Raw genomic sequence first — 20,773 nt, 5'->3', positions numbered from 1 at the left:
ATCATAACAAACCACTGGCTCACAATTCAGAAAGATGTCAACATGTGCTTAAAACACTTTCCGTAGAGAATGAACGGGGTGGATCACAGAAGGAAACTTAGCAGCGATAATACTTTATATGTATGATAAAATAATAAAATATTGAAGAACGGGAGATGAACTAGATTACATAACTGAACTCAACTTTGAAGGAGGCATACCATATATTTGGAGCACTGCTTTAAAACATCATTAATCCTATCTAACTTGGGAGTTCTCGGCAGTCAGCTCTCCGTCTACAGAGTCCCTTGCGAGAGAAGAATAAAAACTACATTGAATTACAAAACTTAAGAAAGGGCAACGAGGTGAGCATGATCAAAATGCATTCTATACACATATTAAACTGTCAAAAAATGAAGATTAAAAAGAAGACAAATGCAAAAATCAAACGAACAAAAAAGACCTTCAGAGAATGAGCAATCAACTGTAGGCAGCGCGGGGCAGGGTCAGGCCAGTTTTATTCACTGCTGTTTCCCATAAATGACAGTAAAGTAACTGTTGAATGAACAAGAAAGATTAAAACGGTAAGTGCTTACCACTAACATAATGACCTGCAGGCTTGCTCATCATAGCAGACAGAAGACAGCAAATACACATTCCAGTCCAAGATAATACTAGCACTTATAATAACTTAAAACCTGGTTGAAATATTCACCTTTTCCAGCATGCTCTAGTGGATGAGATCCTTATGGAATTAGCTAGCATGAGCAGAGAACATCAGTCCAGCCCCACTCCTAATAAAAATTCCTCGAGTGAAAACATGCCTGGTACCTGTGCTACCTGGCCTGAAGCAGAAAGATGGTGAGACGCTCAGGTGGAGCGAATTATCTCTACAGGGGACAGAGGAGCAGCAAGCCCACGGTGAAGCAGTGAGCACAGCCAAGATGTGTACTTAACTCACCTGAATTTCGGGTCATCAAGAACTCAGCAATGATACTTGAGCAAAATCACAACACTTACTTTTAGCTACATTAGATGCCAGTCAATTAATCATACAGTTAAGGATGCCTTTTGAAAATTTTCTACATTTGATTTTTTTCTATTTGTTTTGAGTAATTTGTTAAAACATAGTTCTACGACAATCTTTTTCAACTTTACCACAAAATTAGCCCTAATCATATCTAGACGCATCCTATATTTAATATAGAGCAAAAACTTAGAGAGGCGAAGGAAATGGCTTATCTTTTTGTTTTTAAGGACAGGGAGGGCAACGTCCACAGATCTCAAACTTGACACCCCAGAGTTCCCAGAAACTCCACCACTACTCTTCTTTCTAGAGAGTCACACAGAACCGCAGACACCCAGGAACACGGGAAAGTCAAGCAAATGTGCTTTTTAATTCACAAATACGTGCCCTGGTTATTTATGATGGAGGAGAAGGGCCAGCGGGTTAAAGCAGATGAATGGGCTGTGACTCAGGAGTCAGCATGCATGTCTTACGTGTACGGGAGATCTCTGTGACTGCACATCTCTATGAAATGGAAACCAGGACACGGAGCATGCCAGACATGTCTCACTTGGTGTAGGAACATAAGTGCTTGCGTGGAGGAAACAAAAGAGGAATTGCAGAAGGGGAAGTGAGGAGGGTGAGCAGGAGGGGCAGCCGATCGCGATTAGAACAATGTAAAGTAAGAAAGTTTAATCAATACTAGTAGCTGTTTTTGGAGGATTTTCTGGGCCATGCAGCTACACTAGGAAGGCGGTGGCCCGTGGGTCACGTTCCTGAGTTCATTCTCACTACCGCTAACTGCATGTGTTGCTGGGGTGGGTGATGATGAACTACCCTAGCACACTGATGTTCTGAACCACTTGGAGTATGTCTTCTAGGATGAGTAGTTACCTAATGCCATTCAAATTACAGAATCCAGGTTTCATGTCCGGATTCTCAGGCACGCATAGCAAATCTGCAGATAAGCTCAGGAAAAGGTGGCGATCAGATGGAACGGAAGAAAAGTGCCAAGTAAAATCTTAGTTATAAAAATGTAAGTGAAGCCAGGCAGTGGAGGCACACACCTTTAATCCCAGCACTCTAGAGGCAGAGGCAGGCGGAGCTCTGTGAGTTTGAGGCCAGCCTGGTCTACAAAGTGAGTTTAGAACAGGCTCCAAAGCTACAGAGAGAAACCCTGTCTTGAAATAAACAAAACAAAACAAAAAACGTGAGAAATCACTTTGAAGCTATCAAGGTAGCGCACACTGTAAATGTCGGCCGTGCAGTGTGAGGAGGGATGAACGCTACCCGAGCTGCATGCTGAGGCTCAAGGAACAAGAAAATGCATGGCCACAGAACCCAGTCCTCACGAAAGCCTCTGCCCCTGCCACTAGTCTGTGCTAAAATCACATCTAGAAACAGAACTTCTCTGTATTCCCACATCTCCAAGATGACCAGGATTAGGCTAGGCAACATCATCAAGAGACCTAGCCAGTGTCCTGCCATGCTGTGGTCATCTGATAAACTTTATTTATTTGGGGTTTTATTTATTTGGGGTTTTGTGTGACAGGGTTTCTCGAACTCAAGAGACCCGCCTGCCTCTGCCTCCGAGTGCTGGGATGAAAGGCGTGTGCCACCACCGCCCGGCTCTATCTGATAAATATTTGTTGAGAAGAGCTGCAGTCCCTGGTAAGGGATTGCAAGAAGCAGAGCAGGCAGGGAAGCATGTTGTGAGCTCTGGAAACATCGGCCAGCTGCAAAGCACGACCAGAGAAAACCTAAGGCAGTGAAATGGTTAGTGTGCTCTGACAGAGGGGTGAGCGGGATGTGTCCAGGATGGCTGGAGGCCACTGGGGAGCCTTACTGCTTCTGCACCCCAGCAGGTGGCCCCAGAAGACAAGAGTGCAAGCAGGGGACTCAGGCACATGCTATTCAGACCAGGCGGGCTGGGAACTAAACAGTGGACATCCCAGAAACCGTCCTTGTTCACACGCTCTGCCCCTGTACGCATAAGCACATGTGCCCTGTGCTGATCACAATGCATCGTCTAGAAATGAACGAGAGTCTTATGCAAAGAAAAATCGTTTCAAGTGGAATTCTAAAGCCTTTAAAGAGAATATTCTATATGTGAGGTTAAGAATGAGGATGCCACTGTAAATATCAAAGGAAAAAAAAAATCAACTGATCACAATACAAGAAAGTCAAAAAAGGTAAGCTTTGTATAAACAGTATGGTTGAGAAAAAGTAAGTATTTTTCCTTTCTCTAGCTACTAAAAATAGCTCCACAGTAACAGAACTCAGTTAGAATAACACAATTGTACAAGGAGGACATGAGGTGGGAGGGATGTGATTCAAAGTCCTAGGGGGAACTGGAACTGGGGTGATGGGTGGGTCTGGTACATTATGTACATGTACAAAATTTTCAAAAAATAAATAAAACTAAAAGTCCCTATCATTATCAATGAAAATTCCATCATTAATAACAGTTTAAAAGATAATCCCACAAAATCAAAACAGTCATTAACACTTTTATTAAAAATATCTGCAGTGTAGAGATGACTAAAATTTTATGCTAACTCAAGCTTAAGTGTTTATTCTCCATAAGATTAGTTTATGACCCTTTAATTGGACGGTTAGTTCTTTTCATGTTTCTGAGAGGTTCTGTTTAGTTCTCAGTCCAAGGCCTAGTTTCTCGGGGGGGGGGGGGGGGGGCATTGGCCATAGATGACTTTTAGGAGTTTGAACCCACTGAGTAACCACTTTTTCCTTTTCCAGGCTCCTTTTCCTGGGGTCTGAGACTCTGAACTCCAGTCTTGGGCTTAAGGTCCCACTGACAGACTTACCTGGCTCAAATCCAGCTGTACTCAGGTTCCCAATATCGCTATACCTCGATTCTGTGCCACTGAGTTATAACTACAGTTGGGGAATCTAGATGTGTTCGTGTGTCCTCTTCCCGGCAGTGGTGGGAAGCTGCTCGGGTCCCACTGGGCTCTGCACTCTGGCATCAGCCCTGTTCTGGAGAGCCTACCTAACACCTAATGTGCGTCTCCACCTGCACACAGCTTGTAAGAACTTCTCGGCAGACGGGACACACAGTGGTTCTGGGGCATAGTTTAACCCTCTGTGGGCTCTCTGAGAGGAGACACAAACAGGCTGTGCAGAAGCTATGCATTCTCTGCCTTGTCCAGATGACAGGTTAGTGGAAGTCCTGCAGATCACAGAACACTGCAAGTCCTAAGCTCCTACGTGGCAGGCTTATTACGTGGCATGCTTTCCAAAGCTGTTACTATGATAGCTCACATAATTAAGGATCAGGAATCACTGATCCCTTTGAAAATCATGCCATATAATGATAAAAGCCACCTACCTGAGGCCCTGTTCCAAACTCTACCAAGGTCACCTTATTAATAGATCATCATAGAATGAAGCATTCTGGGTGCCCAATCCCACCAAGGCAGCACTGAGAGGCAACCTAGGAAGAAAAGAAGAATTAGTTTGGAATTCCAAAAGGCAGGCTTGATCTGCTTTACGGTGCATTTGTCATTCATTATCACTTATTCTTTGCTGGGAGCAAATGTAAAACAAAATATAGTAAGTTGGAAAATGAATATACACAAATGAGTATCTACAACTTGAGCCACAGTTATCTAGATGATTTCTTTTTACTTCATTCAGCTATATTATAAATTTGCTGATATTTTTCAAATTGATCATTTATTTTCTTTTTATATTCTAAAGACATCTATTCTTCTCCATGACATCATCACAGAAATCTTTTGTCATGCCCTTCTTGTTCTGAGCAAAGACGAAGGAAAAACCATGTCCTGTGAAGTGATCGCACAAAGGGTGCGAACTCCTGATGGCCAGACCCACCTTCAACAATATAGGAAGAAAAATCGAAATGTGTTCTCGAGTACACCACATGTGCAGTCAGCCTTGGTACCCCACGGTTGCAAATTATGAAGACAGACAGACCTCCAGGAGCATGTTCAAGACAGAAAAGGGAGGCTCCAAGTTCTACACAGAAAAACCATCTGCTTCCTATCTGGAGCTGAGAGCCAAAGTCCAGTTCACACAGTGACCGCCCTATTAAGATGAGTGGCCGACACTGATGTAAAAAATATGACCAACACCCACTATTCACAGTACTGCTCTGCCCTACCTGGGCACTGACAGATGCGACCTCTGTCCTGCAGGACTGTGCAAACTGCCATGAGGTGGGCACTAGTGACAAACAGTATTCTACAGGACAAGGCACACGGGAAGTTCGGGAGGAAGAGATACTATTCAGTTTTCATGACTTGCTTGAAGAATGTTCCCATAAGACCCCTCTCCCTTAAAAAAAAAAAAAGTGTGTGCGTCCGGAGTCTGCCAGGTTGGACACACCGGTCGCGGGGTCTAAGATGACCTCAAATTGCAGTGCAATGCAGCTTCCACACTTTCTGAAACAAGCACAGTGCAGTTCTGATGCTGTGGATATGGCCACATGTGTGTCCTAATGAAATAATCACGGGCTTTGGAAAAACGTGGCCATCATGAAAGCACTGAGGTCGACAAATACTTGGGGAGGCAGGAGGAGAATGTGCTTTCTTGACTGAAAGCTGTGACCAGAGGAGCGGCCCAAAGACAAGGTGACAATTAGCAAAAGGAACATTCCCCAGAGACTGCTTCTGTGTTGGCGTCGTCAAAGCAGTAAGATAAGTAAGAGGGGAGCCCAAGGCAGCGCAGCCTGTGCCCAGACACAAAACTAGCCAACTGGACACCAATGGCTACCAAGGTAGCGCAGCCTGTGCCCAGACACACAATCAGCCAACTGGACACCAATGGCTACCAAGGTAGCGCAGCCTGTGCCCAGACACAATCAGCCAACTGGACACCACTAAGAGTTACCACTAGGAGATAAAACCACAGAATCTCACAAGGAAGGAAGGAAAAGGTAGTAAAACAAAAACAGTTCTACTAAGAGCCATAGAACAACTCATAAACATTGTCTAGCAATAGCCATTTGGGGAGAAGGACACTAACTTTAGCAATAAAAACTATGGGCAGCAGAGGCCGGGTAAAGAACGAGAGGAGGGGCAGCAAGGAAGCATAAAAGAGGCCTGGCTGCTTGGTGGTGAAGGGCTTCCAGCAAGACGATGTTTTCTATTGTAGCATTTAAGAACAGAAGAGAGGAAGAAGGAAAGAGAGAGGGCAGGAGGAGAGGGGGAAAGAAGAGAGGAAAAGTAAGGGGGAGAGGGGCAAGAAGGGCGGAGAAAGAGGAGGGAGAGGAAACCAGAGGAGGAGGAAGGAGGGGAGGATAGGATAGGAGGGTTAGTTACTCTTCTACAGCTGTGATAAAGCGCCGTGATAGAACAACTAAAGGATGCTTTATTCTGGGTCACAGCTGGAGGTGCGGTGCATGGCAGCACAGCTGGAAAAGGCTGGTCCCACTGCCCCCAGTGCATGCTGTACTCAGCACTCCCTCTTTATGTACTCTGGGACCCACGCCAGGGAATGTGCCATCCACTTTTAGGATGCTCTTCCCACCTCGGTTAACCTAATCCACAGGACTCCTCACAGGCATGCCCCACGCTTGTCTCCTGGATGATCCAGGTCTTGCTTATAACCAACACTAGCCATCCCAGAAGGGGAGGGGAGGGAGGAAGAAGAGAGACTCAGCAGAAAGATCAGAAGGCTGAGTGTGAGCAGATACAGGGAAGGACTTGTGGCAAGCAGAAGGGGACCCAAGGAAGACTGGCAGATGACTTTGCAGTAAGAAAACTGGTTTCCCTATATTGACTAGGGATGTGTATGTTCATCTGCTGATCTTTTCTTGTCCCAGAATGAAAAAAATCAGTTTCCTCATGCTGGCCATGGCTGGGCAGAAGGGCCCGGTTTGTAGTTTAACAATAAAGAGCAAGGTAGTAGATGGAGGAAGAACAGGGAAGTCAGGACATCCTCCCGTTTCACAAAACAATAAACAGAACTTGGTACAAAGGACTCAGTCTTTTAGTTACTGCTGGTGGAAGACAGAAGACTAAACTGCTGAATCCTTCTGGAATATACTGTGGAAATGCAGAAAGTTCTTTAAAATCCAAATACATGGATTTGACAAATTATTTTTGAAAGTTAAAGTTCTCTCTCTCTCTCTCTCTCTCTCTCTCTCTCTCTCTCTCTCTCAAAGAACTTAGGCATAAAGTCAAAATAGATTTTAAGAATAAAATTGATAATGTTTAATAAAATGGATGGCTCTCAGTGTACATGTGACAGAATAAATATGCAGCTATTAAAACTTAACAAGTTTAAGATCATAAAATTACATGGAAAAGAGCAGTTAAAGAACTTAATATATTAGGGCCACAGGGGAAAACATACAATGCTAATTTTTAATATTATTGTTATTTTTTTAAAAAATGATTCTTTCCCTTTCTTTCTTTCTTTCTTTCTTTCTTTCTTTCTTTCTTTCTTTCTTTCTTTCTTTCTTTCTTTCTTATACAATATTCTGTCTGTGTGTATGCCTGAAGGCCAGAAGAGGACACCAGACCCCATTACAGATGGTTGTGAGCCACCATGTGGTTGCTAGGAATTGAACTCAGGACCTTTGGAAGATCAGGCAATGCTCTTAACCTCTGAGCCATCTCTCCAGCCCTATTATTGTTATTTTTAATTGTGTGTCTTCAGAGGCCAGAGGCACTGAACACCTCACCTCCCCACTTGAGCCAAATTTACTAATGGAAGTTGTCAGCTGCCCAATGTGGGTGCTGGGAATTTAACTCTGGTCCTCTATAAGAGCAACATGGTCTCTTGACCTCCAAGGCATTCTCTCCAGCTATGGCATTCTATTCAAACCTTTTCATGTATTTAGGTAACCAACAAATAAAAGATTGATAAGATAAAGACTGAACACTCTCTTATATTACCTAAATATTTTATTTTTATAATTAGGAATTTTTATTTTTACCAAAAATTATGTTTTTAACTGGAAAAGTTTGATGTCCATATATCTAGAAATGAAGTGAGTCATACTTCAAACCATATACAGAACTTGACTCTGGATCACAGATTAACTGTAAGATTTGGTCTGTGTAAAACCCAAGTTATAAAACGCTTAGAAGAAAATATTAGAAACAAAACTCTCTGTGAAGAGTAGGAAATTAGCTAACACCAATGAAAGCACAAACCGTTAAAACAACAAACAGGTAAACTGGACTTCAGCAAAACTTAAAAACAGTCTTCAAGACATCATTAAGAAAAGGGAAAACTAGGAGGTAGAAGACAGACAAAGCCTTACTTGTATCTAGAAAAAAAGAATTTCTAAAACTCGACAAGATGCAATAAAACAATTGAAAATGAATAACAATAATAAAAAATGCCAGGTGGTGGCAGTGGCTGACACCTTTAATCCCAGCACTTGGGAGGCAGAGGCAGGAGGATCTCTGTGAGTTTGAGACCAGCCTGGTCTACAAGAGCTAGTTCCAGGACAGGCTCCAAAACCACAGATAAACCCTGTCTCGAAAAACAAAACAAAACAAAACAAAAACCAAAAAACAAAAAAACCCCAAAATACAAAACACACACACACAAAACAAAAACAAAACGAAAAACAAAAACAAACCAAAAGCATTAAAAAAAAAAAAAAGACTAAGAAAGCCATTAGTAGGTATTCCCTCATGAAAACATAAACCGGCTGGAGAGATGTCTTAGCCATTAACAGCACATGCTGCTCTCACGAAGAATCTAAATCTGTTCCTAGCACACATATCAGGTGGTTTCCAAGTGCCTGTAACCCTAGCACTGGGGATCTTGCGCCCTCTTCTGGCCTCTTTGGGCACCTGCACTTTCATGCACATACGTACTCACAGATAAACACACAGATAGATAATTGAAAATAGAATATTATTTTTTTAAAAGGAAAAATTAAAAAAATGGCAAAAACTAACCCTACATGAATAGATGTTTGGCATCACTGGCTATCAGGGAAATGCAAATTAATAGCAGTGAGCTCATTCCATGGGTCCTAAGTGGTGGACTGGGCTTGGCAGTTATTGTGCAATAGGCCTCTCTGAAAGTGTATTACACAGTGGGCACACCCGTAATGAAAAGAAGGTAACAATGATGCAATTCACTTTGAGAACAGTTGTGGTTTCTTAAAAAGTCAAACATGCGCCTGCCATGTGACAGCCATTTCGTTTCTATCTACTTAGGCAAGAGATAAAAGCATACATCCTTACAGAGACTTGTGCGCGGATATCCAAAGCGCCTTTGTTTGAATAGTCAAAATTATATAGAAGCCAAATGCCTGTCAATGGGGACCCAATCCGCTGGGGAGCAGCAATAAGGAATGAACAGCAGATATTTGCAGAAACATGAATAAATCTCCAAGTAATTATTTATGCTTGTTGAAACAAGCCAGGCCAGAAAAGGTACGTGTTGTGTGGTTCCATTCGTACGAACAGATGTCGAGGAAATGGGAAATACACTCCAGTGAGAAGACAGGAGGTAGAGAGGAGGATTGATCACAAAGGCTGTAAATAAGCCAGCAGGAACGGCAGATCACTCAGTGTGGGATGCAGGGACGACCTCACAGCGGGGTCCAAATGGTATACTGTGTGCTTCCTATCTGTCTGCTTCATAGACACCGACCACACCTCAGTAAAGTCATGAGAAAGCAGAACGGCAGTGTTTGTACTGGAAATACCAGTGAAGAGAAAAACACATCTTCAGATGAATTCACTGAACTCTCAGGAGAAAACCCTCTAAGAATGGACAATCTGGAATCTTTACAAGGGCAACGGCTCCAACATGACAAAACTCTCTCCTCCCCATTCAGACGGGGAGACCATGTGAGGAAGTTCAGTGTAGCTGCGAGAAGCCTGCAGCCCTGGTGGGAAAGACACGCATCCAAGAGGCTTCAGGGCCACATTCTCAGCTGTTCTCCTCGGAGGAGCCAGGGAGGCTCACCTGTTGCTGATGAACGGGCATACCATACCACATGATTTCAAGGTTCCAGGAATACACTCTAGCTGGAACTGAGACCTGTGGACAATAAATAGTTCTAGGATTCATTCCATTTATTAAATACCAAGGAAGTGTCTGCTGCCGGGTCTGGGTGCAGCTTCTACACTGCTGTTGTAAATAATTGTCTTGGACTTCTGATGACCATTTAATTTGATTTTTTTTTAACTTCATACTTGCACAAAGGTGCACCCATACAACCCTTCTGACTTTACCTTCAGTATTTGATGGTGAACATGGGACGTTCACTACCTCATTATAAAACTGGCTCTGTGTTTGGCGACTTTGTTCAACGCAGACTGCTGCAATGGCTAACGTGACGCTTGGCAGATAAGGCATAATGACACACTTTCTGCTGCAGTAAAAGCCATTACTTAGTATGCTAACTTAAACATAAATTTTCAATCGCAGGACTAAACGTTAAGCTTACACTAGGCTGTAGACTGTGGCCCATTCATTGCAGGACCTAAAGACTGAGCTCATTGGCAACCGTCTTGCAAGGAAAGATATCCCATGCTAACTGGTACACATGGTCCACCAGGAGCATCTTCATCTAGTTCTAAAGCAGACAATATATGACATTTAGTGTTCCTGAATTATACATTTATCATTTTTTTTATTTTGATTAACACCAGAACCAAGACAAGCGTGACCCAAAGAACAAGTGCAAGCCATACGTGGGCAGGTATTCCAGAACCAAGACAAGTGTGACCCAAAGAACAGGTGTGAGCCACACGTGGGCAGGAATCCAGGTAGGAGGAATTAGAAGCAGGACTAGATACCTGTAGGAGATATGTTATATTTCAAGCAAATCCAAGAGGTGGAGCCTGGAGCTATGTGATTAGATGGCTGAAGGGCTTCCCTGGACTCTTGCATACTGGCCCCACGCTCAGACTGTTGAGAAAAAGCCAATCGCTACGTGCCCCTGTTGCTTCCTGAAACAGAAGCAACTGGCTATAACCGTCTGGTTTCTAACTAGCTTAGCTTTTTTTTTTTAAGAAAAGAAACATCTTTCTTTAGTTATCAAACTGTACGCTCACTCTGTTGTTTGCTGACAGGTAATAATCAAAGGGATTCCAATTCACCAATCTGAAGCTTGGGCAGCAACAGCGAAGGCAGCCCCCATTCCACCACCCACAGTCTCCTCAGTTCGCTCCACACCTCTGAGCCCTCTTCCTGCTGTGACCTAGAAACATGCTGGAGGAGTCATTTCATAATCTTAGACAGCGAGTTTCTGGTCTTCACCTCCGCACGATGTTCCTCTCAAAGTTTACTTGGAGAAAGCCCCAACACAGATTCTCACTCTGACTCAGGCTAAAGCAGCAACAGGAGGCAAAGATGACCTACTTCTGAGAATAAAGGCTGGTCCAAATCTTACCTGAGCAGTATATCTTTGGGCAGTTTATCCTATTTTAAAAACTGTAAGCATGTATGTATGTATGTATGTGGCATTTGTGAAGTAGGACAGCTTGTGAGGGTTGGGTCTTCCTTTCACCATGTGTATCTAGGGAACTGAATTCAGATCATCAGGATTGGTGGCAGTCATGGAAAGCTTACTATAGTCTTTAGTCCTGAGTGCTCAATATATAAAGCTATTGCATACAGCACGCTACTCAGCAAACAGTGCTGTCCCACCATGTCCTGATATGTACAGGACCAGGGCTGCTGAGATGGCTCAGTGGGTAATGGTGTCTGCTGAGCTCAGTCCCTGGAAACTATGTAGAAGGGAGAAATAGAGGATCAACTCTCTAAGGTTGACCTCGCAACTCCACATGTGTGTCCTGTAACATGCTTGTCTCTTCTCTCCCACATCATACACACATTTACACAATAATGATAAAGTATAGAAATAAGGACTGACCCTCCCCGATACAGGCTCTTATACAGATCACAGTCATCACAGAAACAAAAGAACATTTCATATGAAATGAAAGGCTTATGCACTCAAAAGAGTAACATGGTATCTGGAGAAGTAGCCTGCTTATGATTGCTTGTCTGTAGACAGGTAGGATGTACCTTGGGTTTTATGATAATCGCAGTCACAGATAAACCCAAATCACAATTACAGAAACTGGTTTTCTGTGAAATGGAATGGCAACTTGGGCAAAAATTTTGCCTATTCAGAAATAAACTTACCAGGGCTTAACTGTGGCTGGTAGAGGACTACTTTTTACTTTTTTTTTGTTTGTTTTTTGTTTTGTGAGACAAGGTTTCTCTGTAGCTTTGGAGCCTGTCCTGGAACTAGCTCTTGTAGACCAGGTTGGCCTCGAACTCACAGAGATCCACCTGCCTCTGCCTCCTGAGTGCTGGGATTAAAGGTGTGCGCCACCACCGCCTGGGTAGAGGACTATTAAACCCGTTAAAACACATACAGCTGAGGTGGCTCTCTTTCACACAACCCAGTGTTTCTCAACTTTCCTAAGGCTGGGACCCTTTAATATAGTTCCACATGTCATGGTGACTCTCGAATGAAAATTATTTTCATTGCTACTTCTTAACTGTAGTTTTGCTACTGTTATGAATTGCAATGTAAATATCTGATATGCAGGATGGTCTTAGGTGGTGGCCCCTGTGAAAGGGTCCTTCATACCCCCCCCCCCCAAGGGGTCATGACTTACTTACCAAGCCCATTATCTCCCTTTCCCACCCCAGCTAATCACCCATAGTTCCCCTGTGGCTAAGGCAAGGGTTGGCCAGAGTTGTGTGGCCTTAACGCCCATCCAGCATATCCAGACTGGTGAGGGAGATGTTCAGAGGAAAGTCACAGGGAGAGATGAGGGAAATCACAGGGAGAGGTGAGGTCCAGTACAGCTAACAATTAGAATATGGATACACAGAGGAGGCACTCAAGTGTTTTATAACGAATAGAAAATAGGAAGAGGAAGGGGAGGAGGAGGGCCCTTTCCACCTCGTTGGCCCACCAGATGATGAAGAAAACAGTTGTCTCCACAAATGACTGAGAATTGAAAACTTGGAAGTTCTCTGGACTTTCAACTGCATATCGAGCATTTAAGGAGATAAGACCTTTTCTTGTCTTGGTCCATTCTCAATGATACCAGGAAGCTGTAGTCACTGTGCCACCTTGTGGTCATGACTAGAAAGTTCATTTTCCCTTAATGGACCAGATAGTCCCCGACTCTTGCACAAAGGTACCAAGAAATACATTAGAAGCAACTTAGAGACAAATAAATATCTGTCATCTCACGTAGGTCTTAAAGTGTCACTGGGAACACAACCAACACTCGATAGTCTACAGGGGAAGAGCTAACAAAGGGGCACCGATAATTCATCATTATTGACAACCAAAAGCAGAAGGTAGAAAACATCACAAAATAAATACAGGCTAGGTACAAAGACAGCCCACAGGAAGAAGAGATCTGGGTGGAGGGTGCTCCCGAGAGGAGGTACAGCTGAACAGGGCCAGAGCTGGGGTGTGCTGAGCACCATGGGGACGAGGCTTCCCTTGGTGGGAGCCACTGGGTCTTAGGAAAGGAGCGCCGAGGGAGGCTGGAGAGGACACAGCAGAAGCAGCAGCGAGACTTGGTGGTGTGTGAGAGAAATCTCATCTGAGTCAAACAGGGCGCTGTGGTCTGCCTAAGCGGCCCAGCTATAAAGCAAGTTTATACTGGCCTGTCGTGGGCAGTGGGTGACAGTGGACAGGAGACGCATCCTGTAATGAGTCAGTAGAATTTTACATGAGCAGGAGTTAGTAAGGTGAAGACACTGAATGGCAACTTATTTAATAGATCCTGGGGAACTTGCAAAGTTGATTTTTTTAAATGCTGTAAATTTTACTTTACTGCTGTCTCTCCTACCTCTATCACCCCCAAATCATGTAGGGTTCCAGTTTTTCATTTCTTAACCCTTTCCCCCAAAGGTGCTACCTCCTTCCCAGGCAACAGAGCAAGGGCAAGACTTCAGTCTGGACTCACTTTGGCTTCATCTTCCTCCAGCCTAGAGCCAGGAAGGCATGGTGACAGAGGGACGGACGGACGGACGAACGGACGGGTGGACAGCACAAGGGCCTGAGAAGATCAAGAAAAGGACTACTCTGTGCTGAGCACTGTCTTTCCAGACTTGGCCCCTGTGTGTGGGAGAGGTGAAGGCATGACGGACAGATCTGTCATAATAGCAGAACCATAATCCTGTCTGGGGTAGGCCAATTAACGTGGATTTTCAGCAAGGCTGTACCTGGTGTTTTATAGCTGTTGCTGTGGACTGGCTTCTAGCTCTGATTCTTCATCAATCTGGTATTTATAGGTGGGAAGGAGAAGCAGTCCCTGCCTGCCCCCAAGATGGGCACTGGGATAAGAGGTGGGAGGTAGTATGGTCAACGGCATGACTACACTGGGGATGCGGATGTAAGAGCTAGGTAGCTGTCCCCAAAGTGAGTTCCCGAATGCCTGCTAGACACTCCCATGGGATCCGGGGAACCCTGAAATATGCGAAGGGGCCAGATTCCTGCCCGGAGGACAGGGAGAAAGGCCTGATGACTGCTGCCCCTGGCGAAGTCTCCCCCTCTACTCTTGTGGGTCCTGGAGGGAGCAGACAGGCCACAGAGGCTTCTCAGAGGCGTTAAGGGGGTGTAGTGTATACCCTCTGCTCCCCCTTGGATCAATATACGAGGACCGTGTTGATTCTTTCTCTGGGTCCCCTAGCAGGAACTTGATGGGAAACCTTCCAGGATGGTTGTGGAATCCCGGGTGCTTGATGGGGCTCAGGTCCCTGACAAAAGCTCTGTGTGTCCTAGGTCTGCCACTGCCGGCACAGGTCAGTGTTCTGAAGATACAGCACCTCTGCTGGGATCAGGCATGTGCATCACCCGGAAGTTGCCCTTTACCTGGGGTTTCACATGGTCCTTGGGCACCTTACCGAAGCAGGTGTTGGAGGAAAGGTTGTGGCGGATGGAGTTCTTCCAGCTCTCATAGTCATCCCTGAAGAAGGGGAATGCTGCCTAGACCCAGGGAATGATCTGGGCCAGCTTTAGCCCGAGGATGGAAGGATGCACCCTGAATTATCAAGGTGATCATGGGCAATGAGGTTTGTTGGGCCTCAGCTGAGGCTATAAGGGAGGCAGCCCTGGGTTGGGGTCTGGCCTAGCAGAGGGCTCAGGGCCACCAGATGGTGAATGTGGAGGCTGGGTGCCAGTCTGAGGCCATGCTACCATCAAAGGTTTGAAAGAGCAGGGTGAGAGCTGGGATGTCGCTCAGTGGTAGGATGCCTGCCTAGCATGGGTGAAACGATGCATTCAATAGCCAGTGCCACTATATATACATACATATATATATAATAAAAATAAGCAAAGCTCAAGGTGCGTATGGAGAACGGCAGTGGCAGAGACACTTTGGACCTCAGGAGTGTGGGAAGGAACCCAATGCCAGGAGTAAACCGTCAGAGAGCCAGGCAAGAGGAGCAAGGGGGGCTACTACACAGGATGAAGTCCCAATAAGCTCTCCTGCCTCAGGGGGAAAAGGGCACACGTCAGGAAGGAACTGTTCAGGGCGGGTTCCCTCAGAGCTCACTCACTCCTTGCCTCCGGACTGGCTCTGACTACTGGTCCAGATGTCCCATTCCGGCAGGAGCCCTCCTTACTTCTCACCACCCCGGAAGGTTCCCCCCTCCCTGCTTTTCTTGGCTCTCCAGGGCTTTTAGTAATCTTGGAAAGAGCCTTCCTTAGGGGAATAGCAGAGTCCAGAGACGAGAGACGGGAGAGAATGTTCTGGGCAGAGCTGGGGAGTAACTCTGGCTCAGATCCCGACAGGCACTGGACGCACTGTCACCTTGCACTTGCTGCATTTAATCACCTAGTGACGTCACTGTCCTTCGTCACAGGTGGGGGCGAGAGAAGCAAAGGAAGGAGTGGTCTTCCAGGTAGGCACTAGGGAGGGCTGCACTGCTCATGCGAGTGTGTGCTGTGTGGTGCGTGGTGTGTCTGGAGGATTGTAACGTCAGGGCACCTAGGTCAGGACTTGTGAGTAGTCCCGATACTTCAGATGCCTCAGCTGAAGTCTTTCAGATAGCTAAAGTGCCAATCTACATTATCATTTTAAAATGATTATTTGGTAATGTGCACAATCTCTCTTTTTGCTTTGCCAAATCTAATGAGTTTTGCTTTGACAGATGAGTCCTTTCCCACCTTAATGCAAGCCTGTAATGTCCAAGCACAACGACGATCGTGATGATCCTGAAGGTGGTGGAGGACATGGGCTCTGAGCAGCCAAGCACCATACCAATGCCCCTCCCCAACACAGCGGTGTTAAAGCAGGCACCATGTCCCTTCCGAGCCAGTCTTTTGGGTAAAAACAGTAAGTTGGACGATGGGATTTGGGGTCCGGGAAGATCAGCAGTCCAAGGCGATGATGACCGAGGTGACGGTTAAGGGGAGCAATGATGGACACGGGTGAGGAACAAAAGCACACACAGTGTGGGTGGCGCGACGGCTGAGATGCAGACACCCTCAGGTCCGACTTGGTCACTGAGAGTCTCTCCTAGAGGTCCAGATGACCATGTGACTGACATGCTAAGGGGAACACAGACATTTAGCTTTTTGCCCACCCAGTTTATACCTAAGAACTGAGCTGAAGAAAATTGCCAGAGAAGTAAACAATGATCTCTGCACATGACCACGTAAGAACTATCAACCTACCTAGCGAACAACTGGGAGGAAACTAGATAGTTGTATTTATTCACCAGTTCCGTGGATATTTTATTCACTTTACCTCCCTCAAGCATCTTTTCCCCTCGGCAGTGCCTACCTCCTGAGGAAACAGTTTGTGTTTTGTATGTGGTCTCATTCCTTTACCATCCAGCCTATCACGGAAGAAAACAGCACCAATTCCCTAGGAGGCATGCCTAGTGGCATCCTTTTGTTATCACCATGGGGTGATCTTCAGTGCCATCACTGTGCAAACTCTAGCCTCTTGCTTTCCCGAGTCCTCTGCTTGGCCATTTCCTTTGCACTTTCCCTTGGCGGCACTGCTTTTCCACTTGTCCTTGCTCATTGGCAAGCCAGCATGTCCCGACACTTGCAGGCTGCTGGATCTCCTAGCCCTCTGCGCATCCTCTCACTGAGCACCAGATTCCTCCTGGGTTATGTACAGCTTCATGCTCATGAAACCACTACCTCTGCCTCTCTCGTGGTCTCCCATGTGCCTTTCTATGTAAGCCAACTCCCTACATGTCAATCTTTCCCTCCTGGGTTTTATGCAGACTGCAGACTGCACCATGCCTGCTTTGAGTCAGATATCAGGTACTAAGCTAGAGCCTCTCCTCAGACCGACAGGTGGCAGAACACAGGAAGAAGGAATCCAAAGATGCATAGTTCTGAGGGGCTGGATGAACAAGGACCCTCGGAGACAGCAGCAAACACAGAAGAATTTCTGTATAGTCGCCTGGATAACAAGGAACAACCTGGAAAAACCTGGCAGGACAATGAGACAGCAGTCCTGCCCCAGTGAGGGGAAACCTTAGAAACTGGAGACAGAGGGAACAAGCTAGGGGACCAGCTAGAGAGGCACCTTCCCAAACGCCCTGTGCTCTCCTTGGGGACTGCCAGCCAGAAGTACGTGGAGCTCCTGAGCCGCATAAGGTGCCCCTTGCAAAATGACGGTGACTGCTGTCCTCTCAAGGCCCGGGGCCAGAGGGCAGGGGCTCCTCGAAAGCTACACAGCTCCTTAGACAAGGGAGCCAGCCCCTTCTCTATCCCTGGGCTGCTCTCTGAGCTGCAGTGACAGTGCCTTTGTCCAGCCACCTTGTTACCTGCTAGGAGCTCAATCCCATCTCTCTGTGTACCCAGTCTTCCCCTTGAGCTGGCATTAGAGGGCAAGGTGTGCACCTCCGGCTTTTATCTCTTCTTTCTCTGAGAACCAGACATATAGTGAACATCTGTGCAATCTGTAGGAGGAGTTGCGGGGAAGAAAGTCTGAGCAAACCTTGTGCAGAGGTTCGGAGCTCTGTGATAAAAGTCATCTGCCTAGGAAGACGTCCCCAGGAGTAATTACTGCCCCCACCTCAAAAGAAAAAGCTGCTTGGAGGAAAGCCTTGACTACCGGAATTGTGTATTACAATGTTACTTGTATATCCCTCTCATGCTAAGGAAGCAAGTGTTTATCCTCAGTGGAGTAGAATATCAGGTGACTGGTCTGAGATCCTCACAGCAGGGCCAAAGTCTCAAAACAGGTTGTGTGCCCTTTCTCAGTTCCTGAAAGCTGTGAGCCTCATGCACTGTATGCAAATTGCCTTCGTCACTACTGGGTACCTTTCGGGACAGAACCACAGTGCTTGTAGCATACAGACAGACACACAGATTCCCTGCACAGCATTACGGGGAATGCCGCCTGCACGGATCATCTGAAATCTATTGTAGGCCATTTTAAAGACAGACAAAAGTTGAGAAAGTAGCAGAATGAATTCTTGCAGCCATAACCGGTTTTGACAGCAGTGTAACAGAACAGCAGGACACAGGAAAAGGAGGCTAGAGTTTGCAGATGACAGCAGCAAAGATCACCCCATGGTGATAACTAAAGGATGCCACTCGGTTTGCCTCCTAGGGAAGGAGTGCTGTTTTCTTCCGCGATAGGCTGGAAGGCTAGAGACGGGGAGGTAAAGGACTGAGACCACATACAAAACACAAACTGTTTCCTCAGGAGGTTGGCACTGCTGAGGAAGAGAGATACTCGAGGGGCTGGAGTGGAGGTTAAGATTTGGGCTTTGCTTTTTTGATGGAAGAAAATATGAGCACAGTTTCTAAGCAGAGAGGACACATGGGAAATTCCAGTATGGGAGGGGGAGCCTACCAGGTTGTCTCAGCAGCTCGCCTCATACCATGCACAGACAGCTAGACAGCTAGGATACAGTCTCCCCAGGGCTTGGAAGAAGTGTTGGGCAACACTACGGAAACCCAGGGCACAGCCTGCTTTGGAAAGGCGGCAGGAGGCCTGGTGAGTCTTAGGCAAAGGCGCCAGTGGACACTAAGGGTGGAGAATGCAGGGAGAGGACTGAGCACAGGGCCTGAGTATCACTGGATCACCAAAGGTCCAGCGTAAGACTCAGCGAGCCTCTCTCCCAGCCAGGATTAAAGCCCACTGAAGAACTGACAGGGCATAGCCTTTGTCTCATTGGCTATCCCTCCCTGCTGTTCCTGCCCACGGCCATCACGATCCTCAGTCCCAGGTCAGACCTTCACAGGGCTGTGTGCTCTTGCTCTAGGACTGCTCCTCTGAGCCTGGCTCTCCTGTCCTTTCTCCACATGTCCACTGCGACTATGCCCCTACAGCAGAAGTGCCAAACTGCAATTCTGGCTCCAACTGAGTGACCATGGGTGGTTTTATGAGTAGAAGCCAGATGTCTTAAACTGTAAGTTGTAGGGGTTGCTGAGAACTAGTCACTACTGTAAACAAATACCCAGAATTCTGGTGAACATGGACCTGACGGGGAATACCTGAGCACTCCAAATAGCAGAGCATCACGTGAGGGCCTGCCCTGGTCAGGACCAGGATGGCGGTCTCAGCGCGCCAGGCGAGAAGCACATCTCTGCCTCCTACTCCCGGTGAAACCATTTCTTTCACCTAAATGTCACTCCCTCTTTTTTTCCTGCATCTTTCTTAACTCAAGCCTTTTCCAAGGCCCATCTCAAGCTTCCCTTCTTCCTCCCATAGTGTTTGATATCTATGTTACTCTCTGGACATTTAAAAATATACTGCCTTTGTGTTTCTTTTGTACTTCCGCCCACCACTTGACTGGCATTTTTAAAAGCAAGCAAAAGTTAAGGCAGTGAACACAGGTACCCTAAAAGAGTGGCAAGGGTACTTCGATTCCCACTTAGCACAAGAATCAAGTTTTAGTTGTCAGGAAGCGAAGTAAAAAACAAAGTCATTCTGGTCTCTCACTACAGAACGGGTCAACGTTAGGTACCAATGACCATCTTGACCAGGGCATGGCGCTCCGTCCCCGGGCAAAGGCAAGGAAGCTGCAGTCTGTCTTTCAAACCAGTGTAAATTCTTGTGATTTTAGGCAAATCTGTACAGCTGTTTACAATGCTTTGTTAAAATAATTAAAATAATGTCAGCTGGTCTAGTTTTACCTTGAGGTTGCTATGAAGAGTAAGAAACAAGAGAAGCAAATAAATTTTTAAAAAGTTTTTTTGAAGGTGGTAGTATTCCAATACTGATTCAAAATTTAATCACATTTTCATATCAGTTATATTTACGGAGCTGAAAAAAATGCCCGACCCTTCAACATGGGGACCAATCACAGGACTGCCCAGGTGAAGCTCTCGCTCCTGGCCTTCTCACAGGGGGCAGACAGCACACACACACTGCAGTGATTTCCTTTACGGCTCCTGGGAGGGAAGGGCCATCGGTACACTCCGGTCTTAGGAGTTCAGTATCAAAAATTAACCAGCCTAAGCAATACTTTCCACTGCTACCATATAGAATTACATTGTTTACTGAAGCAAAGCCGTTCAAAACTCCTGAAAGAAACAGTGACCATCCAGAAATCAGGTGGCTTGGCCGTAAATCTGACTCAAATGAACTATGTCTGAGATCCTTCCTGTAAAACAAAGTTTAGATTTATAATATTTTTGAATCTACTTTCCCTTAGAAAGTACATACATTTCCCACCAATTCCACACACACACACATATATATATATATGCATATAAATACATAGCTTAATAAGCATCCATACAACAGTCTCCAACCTGAGTGAATCAGTGAAACGTTAAGCCTCAAATTTTAATTCTTGCAATAAATTTATTACTTCTTGAATATGTTAATCTTGGTATTAATGAATTTATAATTAGCTTTT

At 45.7% G+C, this 20,773-nt stretch overlaps 1 protein-coding gene and 1 pseudogene across 3 annotated transcripts in view; both read right to left on the bottom strand.

Moving 5' to 3' along the window:
• Plag1 (PLAG1 zinc finger) overlaps positions 1-20,773 on the bottom strand; it is a 40,466-nt gene that overhangs the window by 10,499 nt on the left and 9,194 nt on the right. For 2 of the 3 annotated variants that reach the window (XM_050119081.1, XM_050119102.1), the window contains exon 2: positions 4,335-4,439. The gene's annotated coding sequence lies outside the window, so the exon portion shown is untranslated. Of the gene's footprint in view, positions 1-442; positions 4,315-4,334; positions 4,440-20,773 lie in introns of those variants that run through there. The other variant, XM_050119092.1, reaches the window with a different exon arrangement.
• On the bottom strand, positions 14,164-14,994 carry LOC126514785 (forkhead box protein H1-like; annotated as a pseudogene).

The sequence above is a fragment of the Alexandromys fortis genome, unplaced genomic scaffold (genome assembly GCF_014885135.2).
Source record: "Alexandromys fortis isolate MF-2015 unplaced genomic scaffold, M_Fortis_MF-2015_v1.1 scaffold_18, whole genome shotgun sequence".
Classification (NCBI taxonomy): Eukaryota; Metazoa; Chordata; class Mammalia; order Rodentia; family Cricetidae; genus Alexandromys; species Alexandromys fortis.
Note: the sequence above shows the minus strand (reverse complement) of the source record. Positions and strands in the feature narration are given on the sequence as shown.